Genomic DNA, 11233 nt, shown 5'->3' on the forward strand with positions numbered 1-11233 from the left:
TCTGCTTCGACGGTGGATAAGGATACCGAGTTTTGTTTCTTGGAAGACCAAGACACAAGAGATCTACCAAGGAATTGACAAGTACCCGAAGTGGACTTTCTATCAACCTTGTCTCCGGCATAGTCCGAGTCAGAGTAGCCAACAAGATCGAAAGAGGCCCTCTTAGGATACCAAATGCCAAAATTTGGCATGTGAATTAAGTATCTCACTATCCTTTTCACAGCCTTAAGATGACATTCTTTAGGAGCAGCTTGATATCTTGCACACATGCACACACTTAGCATAATATCAGGACGTGAAGCACATAGGTATAACAATGAACCAATCATAGAGCGATAAACCTTTTGATCAACCGGTTCACCATCTTTGGTCAAATCAAGATGTCCACTAGTAGGCATGGGTGTAGACATACCTTTGCATTCTTGCATATTGAACTTCTTGAATAAGTCCTTACTGTACTTCGTTTGAGAGACAAAAGTACCTTCCTTAGTTTGCTTGATTTGCAACCCAAGAAAGAATTTGGGTTCACTCATCATTGACATCTCAAACTTCTCCGATATTAGCTTTCAAAAGTTCTCACTAAAATGAGGGTTAGTTGGTCCAAATATAATATCATCAACATAAATTTGGCATACAAATAATTCTCCATTAACCCTTTTAGTAAAAAGTGTAGATTCAATTTTCCCAATTTCAAAGCCTTTTTCAATAAGGAACTTAGTTAAGCATTTGTACCAAGCTCTAGGAGCTTGTTTAAGACCATAAAGAGCTTTGCGAAGTTTATAGACATGATTGGGTTTCTTAGGATTGATAAAGCCGGGAGGTTGTTTAACATAGACTTCCTCCTCTATTTCACCATTTAGAAAAGCACTTTTAATGTCCATTTGGTATAGGGTGATATCATGGTGATTAGCATAGGCAAGTAAGATGCGAATGGACTCAAGTCTAGCAACGGGGGCATAAGTCTCAGCATAGTCCATACCTTCGACTTGTGTGTAGCCTTGGGCGACGAGACAAGCTTTGTTGCGAACTACTTGTCCATCTTCATCTTGCTTGTTGCAAAACACCCATTTGGTACCGATGATGTTGTGGTTGTTGTCGGGCTTCTCAACCAATGTCCAAACTTGATTTCTCTCAAAGTCGTGTAGCTCTTCATGCATAGCATTTATCCAATCCGGATCTCCCAATGCTTCTTCGAACTTCATAGGTTCAATGCTAGAAATGAATGAATAGTGTTCACAAAAGTTAGCTAAACGAGTTTTAGAGCGAGTGATTCTCCCGGTTTGAATATCATTGTAGATTTGCTCGACGGGATGCTCTTTAGCAATTCTTGCTCGAACTCGTGAAAGCTTTTGCTTGGGTCTTGGTTGAACATCTTCTTCATCTTGTTCTTCTTCATTATTGGCGTTGTCGTGGTGGAGAAGGAGGTTGTTGACGTTCTTGATATACTTCCTCGTTTTCTTCATCTTGGTGTGTCCCACTTGTGGATGCTTCCGTATCAACTCTTGGTTCACCTTGTCGTGAAGTAGAAGCTTCCACTTGGACGGACGAGGTACTCTCCTTCACTTCCGTTGAACGAATCTTGCCAATAGACAAGTCTTGGATTGCTTCCGAGGGGTCTTTGTCTCCTACATCAATTGGCAATTTCTCTACTTGCGAGCTGTTAGATTCATCAAACTTCACCTCTACCGTATCTTCAACCTTTCGGGTGAAATTGTTGTAGACACGGTATGTGTGAGAATTTGAGCCATAACCAAGTAGGAAACCTTCATGAGACTTAGGAGCAAATTTAGAATGACGATGCTTATCAAGAATATAGCGCTTTGAGCCGAATACTCGAAAGTATCCAACTTGGGGTTTGTTGCCGGTGATAAGTTCGTATGCCGTCTTGCCGAGTAGCTTGTGAAGATACAGGCGATTTGTTGCATGACAAACTGTCTCAACCGCTTCTGCCCAAAAGTGCTTCGGCGTCTTGTACTCATCAAGCATCGTTCTTGCCATTTCGATGAGCGTTCGATTCTTCCTCTCAACAACTCCATTTTGTTGAGGTGTGTATGTAGCCGAGAACTCATGTGAAATCCCTTCTTCATCAAGAAAGGTGTCCACATTTGCGTTCTTGAACTCCGTTCCATTGTCGCTGCGAACCTTCTTGATCTTCACTTCAAACTGATTTTGAGCCTTCCTGGCGAAGTTTTTGAAGATCTTTTGGACCTGCGATTTGTCATTGAGAAAGAACACCCACGTAAATCTTGAAAAATCATCAACTATAACTAGACCAAAATAATTTCCAACGAGACTTTTGTAAGCGTTGGGACCAAAGAGATCCATGTGAAGTGGCTCAAGTGGCCTCCTTGTGGTCATGATGTTCTTCACGGGATGCCTTCCTCCAACCTGTTTACCTGCTTGACAAGCACTGCAAAGTATATCCTTATCAAATATGACATCGTTAACACCAAGGATATGATTCCCTTTAATAAGCTTGTCAAGGTTTCTCATGCCAACGTGACCTAGTCGTCTATGCCATAACCAACCTTTAGAGGATTTAGCAATGAAGCAAGTTCTAGGTTGAGCCTTTTTAGTGAAATCAACAATGTAAAGATCACCTCTACGTATACCGGTAAACACCATTTTAGGATTGTCTCTATGAAACATTTGGCAATCTACTTCAGTAAATAGGACATTGAAACCGAAATCAGCAAGTCTAGATACTGAAAGTAAGTTGTAGCCAAGAGATTCAACGAGCATAACATTCTGAATGGAGCTATCATGTGAGATGGCCACCTTACCGAGGCCAACCACCTTACCCTTTGAGTTGTCACCGAAAGTGACATACTTTCAAGGACCATCATTTTCAGCAAGCTCACGAAACATGTCTTTATCTCCGGTCATGTGATCGGTACATCCACTATCAAAAACCCATTCCTTTCCTCCTGCCATATATCCCCAAAGGTTTGCCATAAGACCAAAGTGTCTCATTGCATCATCAAGATCAAAGTCATCATCATCATCCTCATCATAGTATCCATGTTCAACATCGTCATGTGGTGGATCAATTCCTAGTGAGGGTGATTCATTAGTATGAGTTTGACAATAATCTCCTCTATGAAGTCTAGTAGCTTCGAAAATAATATCGCTAATAATTCCAACATTTCCTTTGGCACGCATAAGATTTGTAAGTTCAAATAGGCAATTACCAAACATAGGATCATTGGAATTTATCTTACTCAAGGCAATAGACTTATGAAGAATTTCATCCAGATTTTTCAAGGAATAATTAGGAAATCGTTCCTCAAGAAATTTCCATATAGTGTAGGCACACTCAAGAGTAGGCAGTTTTCCAATCAAGTTTCTAGGCAAGCCTCTAGTGATAAGATTAACCGTTCTAACATTCCTAATCATGTCAATCGACTCATCAAGGGTAGGATGCATAGGATCAACATGAGGTGCACAAGGACTAGCAATGTAATTGTTCAAATGATATAGATTGAAAATTACAAGCATCTCATTTTTCCACTCACGAAAATATTCTCCATCAAGTATAGGCACTCGATGTCTAAGACTCCCCAAAGTAGACTCATCCATCTTCCTCCAATGGTGATTAAATCAAAGCAATGGAGACCAATGCTCTGATACCACTTGTAGGATCTAAGAAGTAAGTCTAGAGGGGGGGGGTGATTAGAGTACTTGACCAATTAAAAACTATGCCTTTACCCAATTTTAGTCTTTGGCAGATTTTAGCTATCTTAGCACAAGTCAAGCAATCTTCACACAATTCAAGCAAGCATGCAAAGAGTATATGAGCAGCGGAAAGTAAAGCATGCAACTTGCAATAATGTAAAGGGAAGGGTTTGGAGATTTCAAACGCAATTGGAGACACGGATGTTTTTGTCGTGGTTCTGATAGGTGGTGCTATCGTACATCCACGTTGATGGAGACTTCAACCCACGAAGGGTAACGGTTGCGCGAGTCCATGGAGGGCTCAACCCACGAAGGGTCCACGAAGAAGCAACCTTGTCTATCCCACCATGGCCGTCGCCCACGAAGGACTTGCCTCACTAGCGGTAGATCTTCACGAAGTAGGCGATCTCCTTGCCCTTACAAACTCCTTGGTTCAACTCCACAATCTTGTCGGAGGCTCCCAGGTGACACCTAGCTAATCTAGGAGACACCACTCTCCAAGAAGTAACAAATGGTGTGTTGATGATGAACTCCTTGCTCTTGTGCTTCAAATTATAGTCTCCCCAACACTCAACTCTCTCTCACAGGATTTGGATCTGGTGGAAAGAAGATTTGAGTGGAAAGCAACTTGGGGAAGGCTAGAGATCAAGATTCATATGGTAGGAATGGAATATCTTGGCCTCAACACATGAGTAGGTGGTTCTCTCTCAGAAATGGTAAGTTGGGAGTGTAGGTTTGTTCTGATGGCTCTCTCCACGAATGAAGAGGAGGTGGAGGGGTATATATAGCCTCCACACAAAATCTAACCGTTACACACAATTTACCAATCTCGGTGGGACCGAATCAACAAACTCGGTCAGACCGATTCAGTAAACAATGTGACCGTTAGGGTTTTTGGTGGGACCGACATGCAACTCGGTAGGACTGATGTGGTTAGGGTTAGGGCATAACGTAATATCGGTGAGACCGATTACACAAACTCAGTGAGACCGATTTTGGTAATAAGCTAACCAGAGAGTTGATCAGGCAAACTCGGTAGGACCGATTACACAAACTCGGTAGGACTGGTTTTGGTAATAAGTTAACCAGAGAGTTTGCATTGTAATCTCGATAGTACTGATTGCCCAAACTCGGTAAGACCAGTTTTGACAAGGGACATACACAGAGAGATTACAATCCCATCTCGGTGAGACCAAGATCCGTATCGGTGAGACCGATTTGCCTAGGGTTTCTGGTTGTGGCTATGACATCTGAACTCGGTGGCGCCAGATAGAAAGAATTGGTGGGGCCGAGTTTGACTTTAGGTTTAGGTCATGTGTGTGGATGTGGGAAAGTAGTTGAGGGTTTTGGAGCATATCACTAAGCACTTTGAGCAAGTAAGCCATTGGGCAATACCTAATCCCCTCTTAATAGTATTGGCTTTTCCTATAGACTCAATGTGATCTTGGATCACTAAAATATAAAATGAAGAGTCTTGAGCTTGAAGCTTGAGCCAATCCTTTGTCCTTGGCATCTTGAAGGGGTTCCACATCCTTTAGTCCATGCCACTCCATTATTGAACTTGTCTGAAACATACTAGATAAAAGTGTTAGTCCAACAAGAGATATGTTGACATTAATTACCAAAACCACCCAGGGAGCACTTGTGCTTTCATATACTCCCTCTGTTTTTATTTACTCCGCATAAAACGGAGCGAGTGGTAGTATAATAAATGACGCAGGCGGGGGAGGGGGACGGACGTCGGTTTGCTCTCAACTGCGGTCCCACAAGCGAGCGAAAACGCAAGACAAAGCGTGTTCCATTCGGTGAGCGTTGTGGAGGGTCTAGCGTGCCAGGCTGCAACGCGACCGCGACAAGAGCGATGTACAGTCAAAATAGATTGACCGGTCGTCACCGGAACCACTATTCACACCAGAACCTTTGCTGCTCGGCCTACGCCAGCCACTGCCCTAAACCCACACCAAATCTCGAGCCCATTCCCCCACCTTTCGATCCCCTAGCCCGCATCAAGCGTCCCCTAGTTCACCGGAAAGCCATGGTGCGCCGCAAGATCACTTACTACAAGATGCTGACACCGGAGCGCCGCGTAGAAATCGCGGCGGCGGTCGGTGCCACAGACCTTCGTTCCCAAGCTCGCTTTGCGGCGGGCCAATTCCCGAGTTCTCTGGAGCCAAGCTATGAGGAGGAAAAAGCCGATCCAATGTTCATGGCAGAGGTTGCGGCGCAGAAGGCCCCCGATGGGTATGAGACGATGGACATCGACTTCGTGCCGGCGTCCGAGTCCCCCATGGTGCAGGCGGACCAGCGGTTCAACATGGCGATACTAAAGGAGGACCGGGAGGTAGAGGCTCAACTCGACGCAGAGCGCGCGCATGCCGCTGCCATCGAGGCTCTCCTGCAGGAGGAACTGGATGTCGTGGATGTGAACCGGGCGGTGGAGGCTCAACTTGAGCCAGAGCGCGCGGATGCCGCTGCCATCGAGGCCCTCTTGCAGGCGGAACTGGACATCCTGGACTTGAACCGGGCGGCAGAGGCTCGACTCGATGCAGAGCGCGCGGATGCCGCTCTCATCGACGCCCTCTTGCAGGCGAAACCGGACGTCCTGGACTTGAACCGAGCGGCGGAGGCTCGACTCGACGCGGAGCGCGCAAATGCCGCTGCCATCAAGGCCCTCCTGCAGGCGGAACCGGACGTCCTCGACTTGAACCGGGCTGTGCTCCTGTCCGTGCAGAGTGCCCGCACGCTCCGCTTGAACGAGTAGCTGGAGGTCGAGGACAACCACGGTGCGGAGACACAAGTCGGCAGCTACGGCTGGTTCGCGCCGGCAGCCAAAGACGACGAGGCCGTCTCTTTCCGCGAGCAGTGATAGTTTTTCTTTATGTTGTTGTTTTTATGGATCTTTTGCTATGTAAAAACTTATGTTTGTTATGAAAGTCGCTTGACTTGGGTCAGTCTACCATTTCAGGCGGTTGGATGAATATCCTACGTCTCCTAACCCTTCTTTCCTCCTTCCTCACCTCTTCTTCTTCCCCAACAGACCACCGCACGGGCCGTACGGATAATCCCCAACATGCTGTTGGATAAACATACTCTATGAACAAAAATTATGTGTCAGCGATAGGATGGCTGAGTTTGGTTTGTTCACATGCGACAACACGTGTCAGTGAGGGTGCCTTCCCTTGGTTGGGTTTGCGGCGTGCAGGAGCGACTGTGTAAGGGTGTTGTGCGACCGTGGCATGCAGGAGCGACCGTGTGAGGGTGCGGCGCGACCGCGACAGCTGTGCGCAAGTGTACCTCCTTCTCAGTTTGAAAACTTTAGGGAAGCTTGGCAAAAATGTGTGGCAAAGTTTGGCAATGCAAGGCCTAGACCCAAACAGGATAAGTACGTACGTACTAGGAGTACTAGTGTTAAAAAAGAAAGGTGGGGTTTTCCTTCGCGGGATTTAATTGATACAAATCCTCGTTTCACGTGTCAATTAATGCGTATTTTTTTCTCCAAAGACCAAAGAGCTAACCATCTCACTCCTCATCGCTTGATCAATGCAGAGCCATGCAAACCAACCTTCTCACTTCCGCATGCATGCAGGCGATATTAATGTCCTTGGTTGCTAACCCCATCAATTTTGCCTCGATTAGTGTTAGTGTCCCTTTGCAAATTGTAATTTTAATATACTTGCCTTGTGTACAAAAAAATGGAGGTAGTAACTATATTTGACTTCCTTCCCCATTGCGGTGACGTCGACGATATCTTTTTTTTGTGGTTTGCCGAAGTGCGTTCGACGGAGAACACCATTGAGGGAGACCACAGTAAGTCGTTCGCAAGTGCCGCCTGCAAGCCGAGACAACCGCCTTATTTGCATCCAGGAAGTCCGTTGAACCAAAGGACTAGTACTACTAGGAGTACTAGTGTGGTGAGATGGTTTCTTGAAGAAGACGATGGAAAAGCGGAGTCAGCGAAGAGTGAAATGATGGTTGCTTCGTCCGTGCTTTTGTGATTTGATGCCTCGCTGCTTTGTGATTTGTGATAGAAGGGATAGGGGAGTAGACTCTGTGCTCTATATTATACTACTAGTTCATGCGTCCAAGCATGGGAGAAAGAGGAGAGACGTTGCATTTTTCTATTCCTTCAATCAATCAATCAGGGAGCTTCGGTTCCATCTTTTTGGCTTTGGCAACACCGTCCGCAATGGTTCCCACGATGCCAAAAGCTATTTTCACATTTGGCTACACATTGTGGATGCCCTTAATCGTACCACTTGGTTTTGCTCCTATGTGCTATCTATACAAATCTCAATTATATTGATCTAAAAAATTATAGAATCAAGATTAGTAAAAAGGACATAATTTTGCCGCGCGGATGGCAGGGGAGGTTTCTTATTTTCGGAGGACGTAGTCCTGGCGGTTTGCTAACATGCGATCCCACGTGTCAGTGCTTTACCAAGATGATCCGTGTCTCACATGAGGCAGAACAACAGCAGAAGCAACACGTGGTTAAGTTGAAGAAGATGAGGGAGAAGCAGATTCAGCAACGAGTGAAATGATGGTTGCTTCATCCCTCCAACTTCTTTTTTTAGCATTATTACTTCGTCCCTCCAACTTAACTGTGGGAAAGGTGCAGCTTTGTGATTTGATGCCTCATTGCTCATTACTACGCCGGCTCCATGACTGGGGTGCTTCACCCGGCTGCTCTGCACTGTATTCCGGTTTGGCACATGGACCCGGTAGCTTGATATCCCACATGTCGGTGAAAGGGACTAGAAGATTTATGAAAGCGAGTGCTCCACTCTTACGATGGAGGAGTAGACGACACGACGGCCCAGTGAACTGTCACTTGTACTGTATAGTACTATAGTTTTGTTGTTTCGCATGATCCATCGATACAAACCCGATTAAACAGGAAAGGGCGGGATTTTTCCCGCGCGGTAGATGATACTGGCCATACATTTCAAAGGCAATTTTAATATATGCAAACTGAATAATTATAAGTAACAATATGATATCTAGTAAAACTAAAAACACATATGATTTATTGTGTTAGAGTGTAGTAGTAGTGCTATAACATGCGAGAGCGTGTAGAGATGTAGTTTTGGAGGGCCTATAGAGAGAAAAGCATAATACGGTCACCGAACTTCAGAATAAGCTGATTACGGTCACTATATACATTTTTCGGTGATTATACGGTCGCTTGCTCACGGTTCAGCATCGAATTGCACTCTGTTGACCAGCCAAATAGTCTGCATGGCGCCATGATGACTAGTTAAATTGACCACGTTCCTTGTGGGTCCCACTTGTTAGTTCGCATAGGGAAAAGGTCAGATAAACACAAATTTACACAGGCGCGACAAGGCTCCAACCCGTGCGCGGGAATCACCTGGTTGTGTATGTGTCTGTCAGGGCCTGATGTGTGCGCGTACACGTGTAGGTTGAGCACTTGAGCATGAGAGTGTGTGTGGTGTACTGGTGTGTGCATGCATGCGTGTGTGTGTGCGTGTGAGTGTTGCGTGCATGCGTGGCTGCATGTGTACGTGTGAGTGTTGCGTGCATGTGTGGGTGCATGTGTTTGTGTGAGTGTTGCGTGGATGCAGTTCGTGTGCATGCGTGCATGTGTGTATAATCACCACACCAGCTCATGTGTGTTAAAACAGACGGCTCAGCATACCCATACAAGGCCACCTTGTCCGTTGTGCCCGCGGTCATGACTTCAAACCACCGTCCAAATATTTTTGTTGTTGTTTGTTTACATTCTTACTAGCAAGATGCCCGTGCGTTGCACGTAACATCAAGATGAATTTGTATGACTTGTTTATCTTATGAGAGAAAAGAATGAACGAGGGAAGGCCTTATTTGCAAATGTGGAGAGGTGTGTGGGTACCTTTTTGCAAAATTGCCATAGTATCCTTCCTATCCGTCAGATATAAATCGGACGACCTATATTGCAGGATGGCAGGCACACCATCATCACCAACTCTGTTTTTTATAAGAGTGTATTTTATGTATTTTATAAGAGTGTAGATGTAGAGTAGATACAAGTCGACAGGTGGGGCACGATGGTATTGAGATAATGTGATGCAACACTAGAGGTGCCACGTGGAGCGTTTAACTGGTCAACTAGTCGTGTCATGAGAAAATACAGAGTTGTACGGTGAGCCCGTGACTGTATAATAACCACTAAACATAAATGGTGACCGTAATGAGTGGATTCTGAAGTCCAATGTGCGTATCGTGCTTTCACTTCAAATACAATGATCTTAATTTCATATATCGCGAGAGAAAGATGAAACATGCGTGAATTTTCCTGGGGCTTACTTTTAGAGGACCTGGAGATAGTTTTGTGTGCATACGTGAAAGGGGCATACAGGGGGGTATGCGATGGAGAGAGAGATGCTCTTCGTTTCTCTTTATTATGACTAACTTTGTATATAGTATAAAAATATACAAATTCACAGTGCGGAATAAATATCATTGTGGGCACCATGCAATGCATATTAGCGTTCGTACTCCTCCATATAACTTTGTAATGTTGTATATATGTAGAAACTCTAAAATATTTTTTTGGCCTTTATTCAAAAGGAATGTTGTATGCGAAATAAACATGAAGAGAAGGCTTTTTGGATCAATGGGGTACGTGATGTAACATGTGTGAATGTGTAGTTGATGCATTTGGCGGGGCCTAGAGAGGTATGTGTGTGTATTACGTATTCGAGAGAGGCATGGATAGAGGGGCCGACGGAGGGCGTGGGAGAGATAGCACGAGAAATGAGAGTGGTCTAGAGAGAGAGATGAATATGACATCATGACGAGAGATTCCATTCCCTTGAGTGTGTATATGCAAGGGGGGAGGGAATAGAGGCACCAGGAGAAATTTTCTGTGTGTGTGGTGTTTGTGTTGGTATGTGTGGGTGTGAGAAGATAATGAGACGTGGGGGCAGAGGGTGTGTCACCGCGTGAGGTCCGATGGGTCGAGGTGAGGCCCTTCGTTCGGTTCCGTCCTGCGCCACATTGGTCGGCCCGTGACGCATTTAAGAAGACCCATGGATGACTAGTCGTACAAGACAAAGATAGCAGAATTGTGAAGGACTCTGTGTCCACTGACAAAGCCGGCTAGGATTTGTAACCCTAGTTTCTCGGACTAAGGTAACCCCTTTATCTCTGATATTACTATTCATCCAACCTAACTTTAAGGGGCATCCTACAGAATGCTCTGCTAGAATCATACTCGTCGATTAGGAAGAGAGGTGTGAGACAATGCGTGAGAGACATGCCTAAAGATAATGTGCGTACATGAGACACCTAGGCAGGTCCATGTATATAGAAAGGGTCGATGGGGATTGTGTGTGTGTATGTTTGCGAGAGGAAGAGTGCTTGTGATAAAGGTTAGTGAAAACAGTTGTAAATGGTTACGAGAGGGAGGGAGGGTAATATCTAGAGCATGTGTGTGAGAAAGACACCTCGGGAGAGAGCGTGTGAGCATGTGTGAGAGACCACCGATGGAGAGTGAAACTACACGTAAAAGACTGCTATACAGATTGATTAAAGATATAAATTGTATCCAAATATT

The sequence above is a fragment of the Triticum aestivum genome, chromosome 3B, assembly GCF_018294505.1.
Source record: "Triticum aestivum cultivar Chinese Spring chromosome 3B, IWGSC CS RefSeq v2.1, whole genome shotgun sequence".
Lineage (NCBI taxonomy): Eukaryota > Viridiplantae > Streptophyta > Magnoliopsida > Poales > Poaceae > Triticum > Triticum aestivum.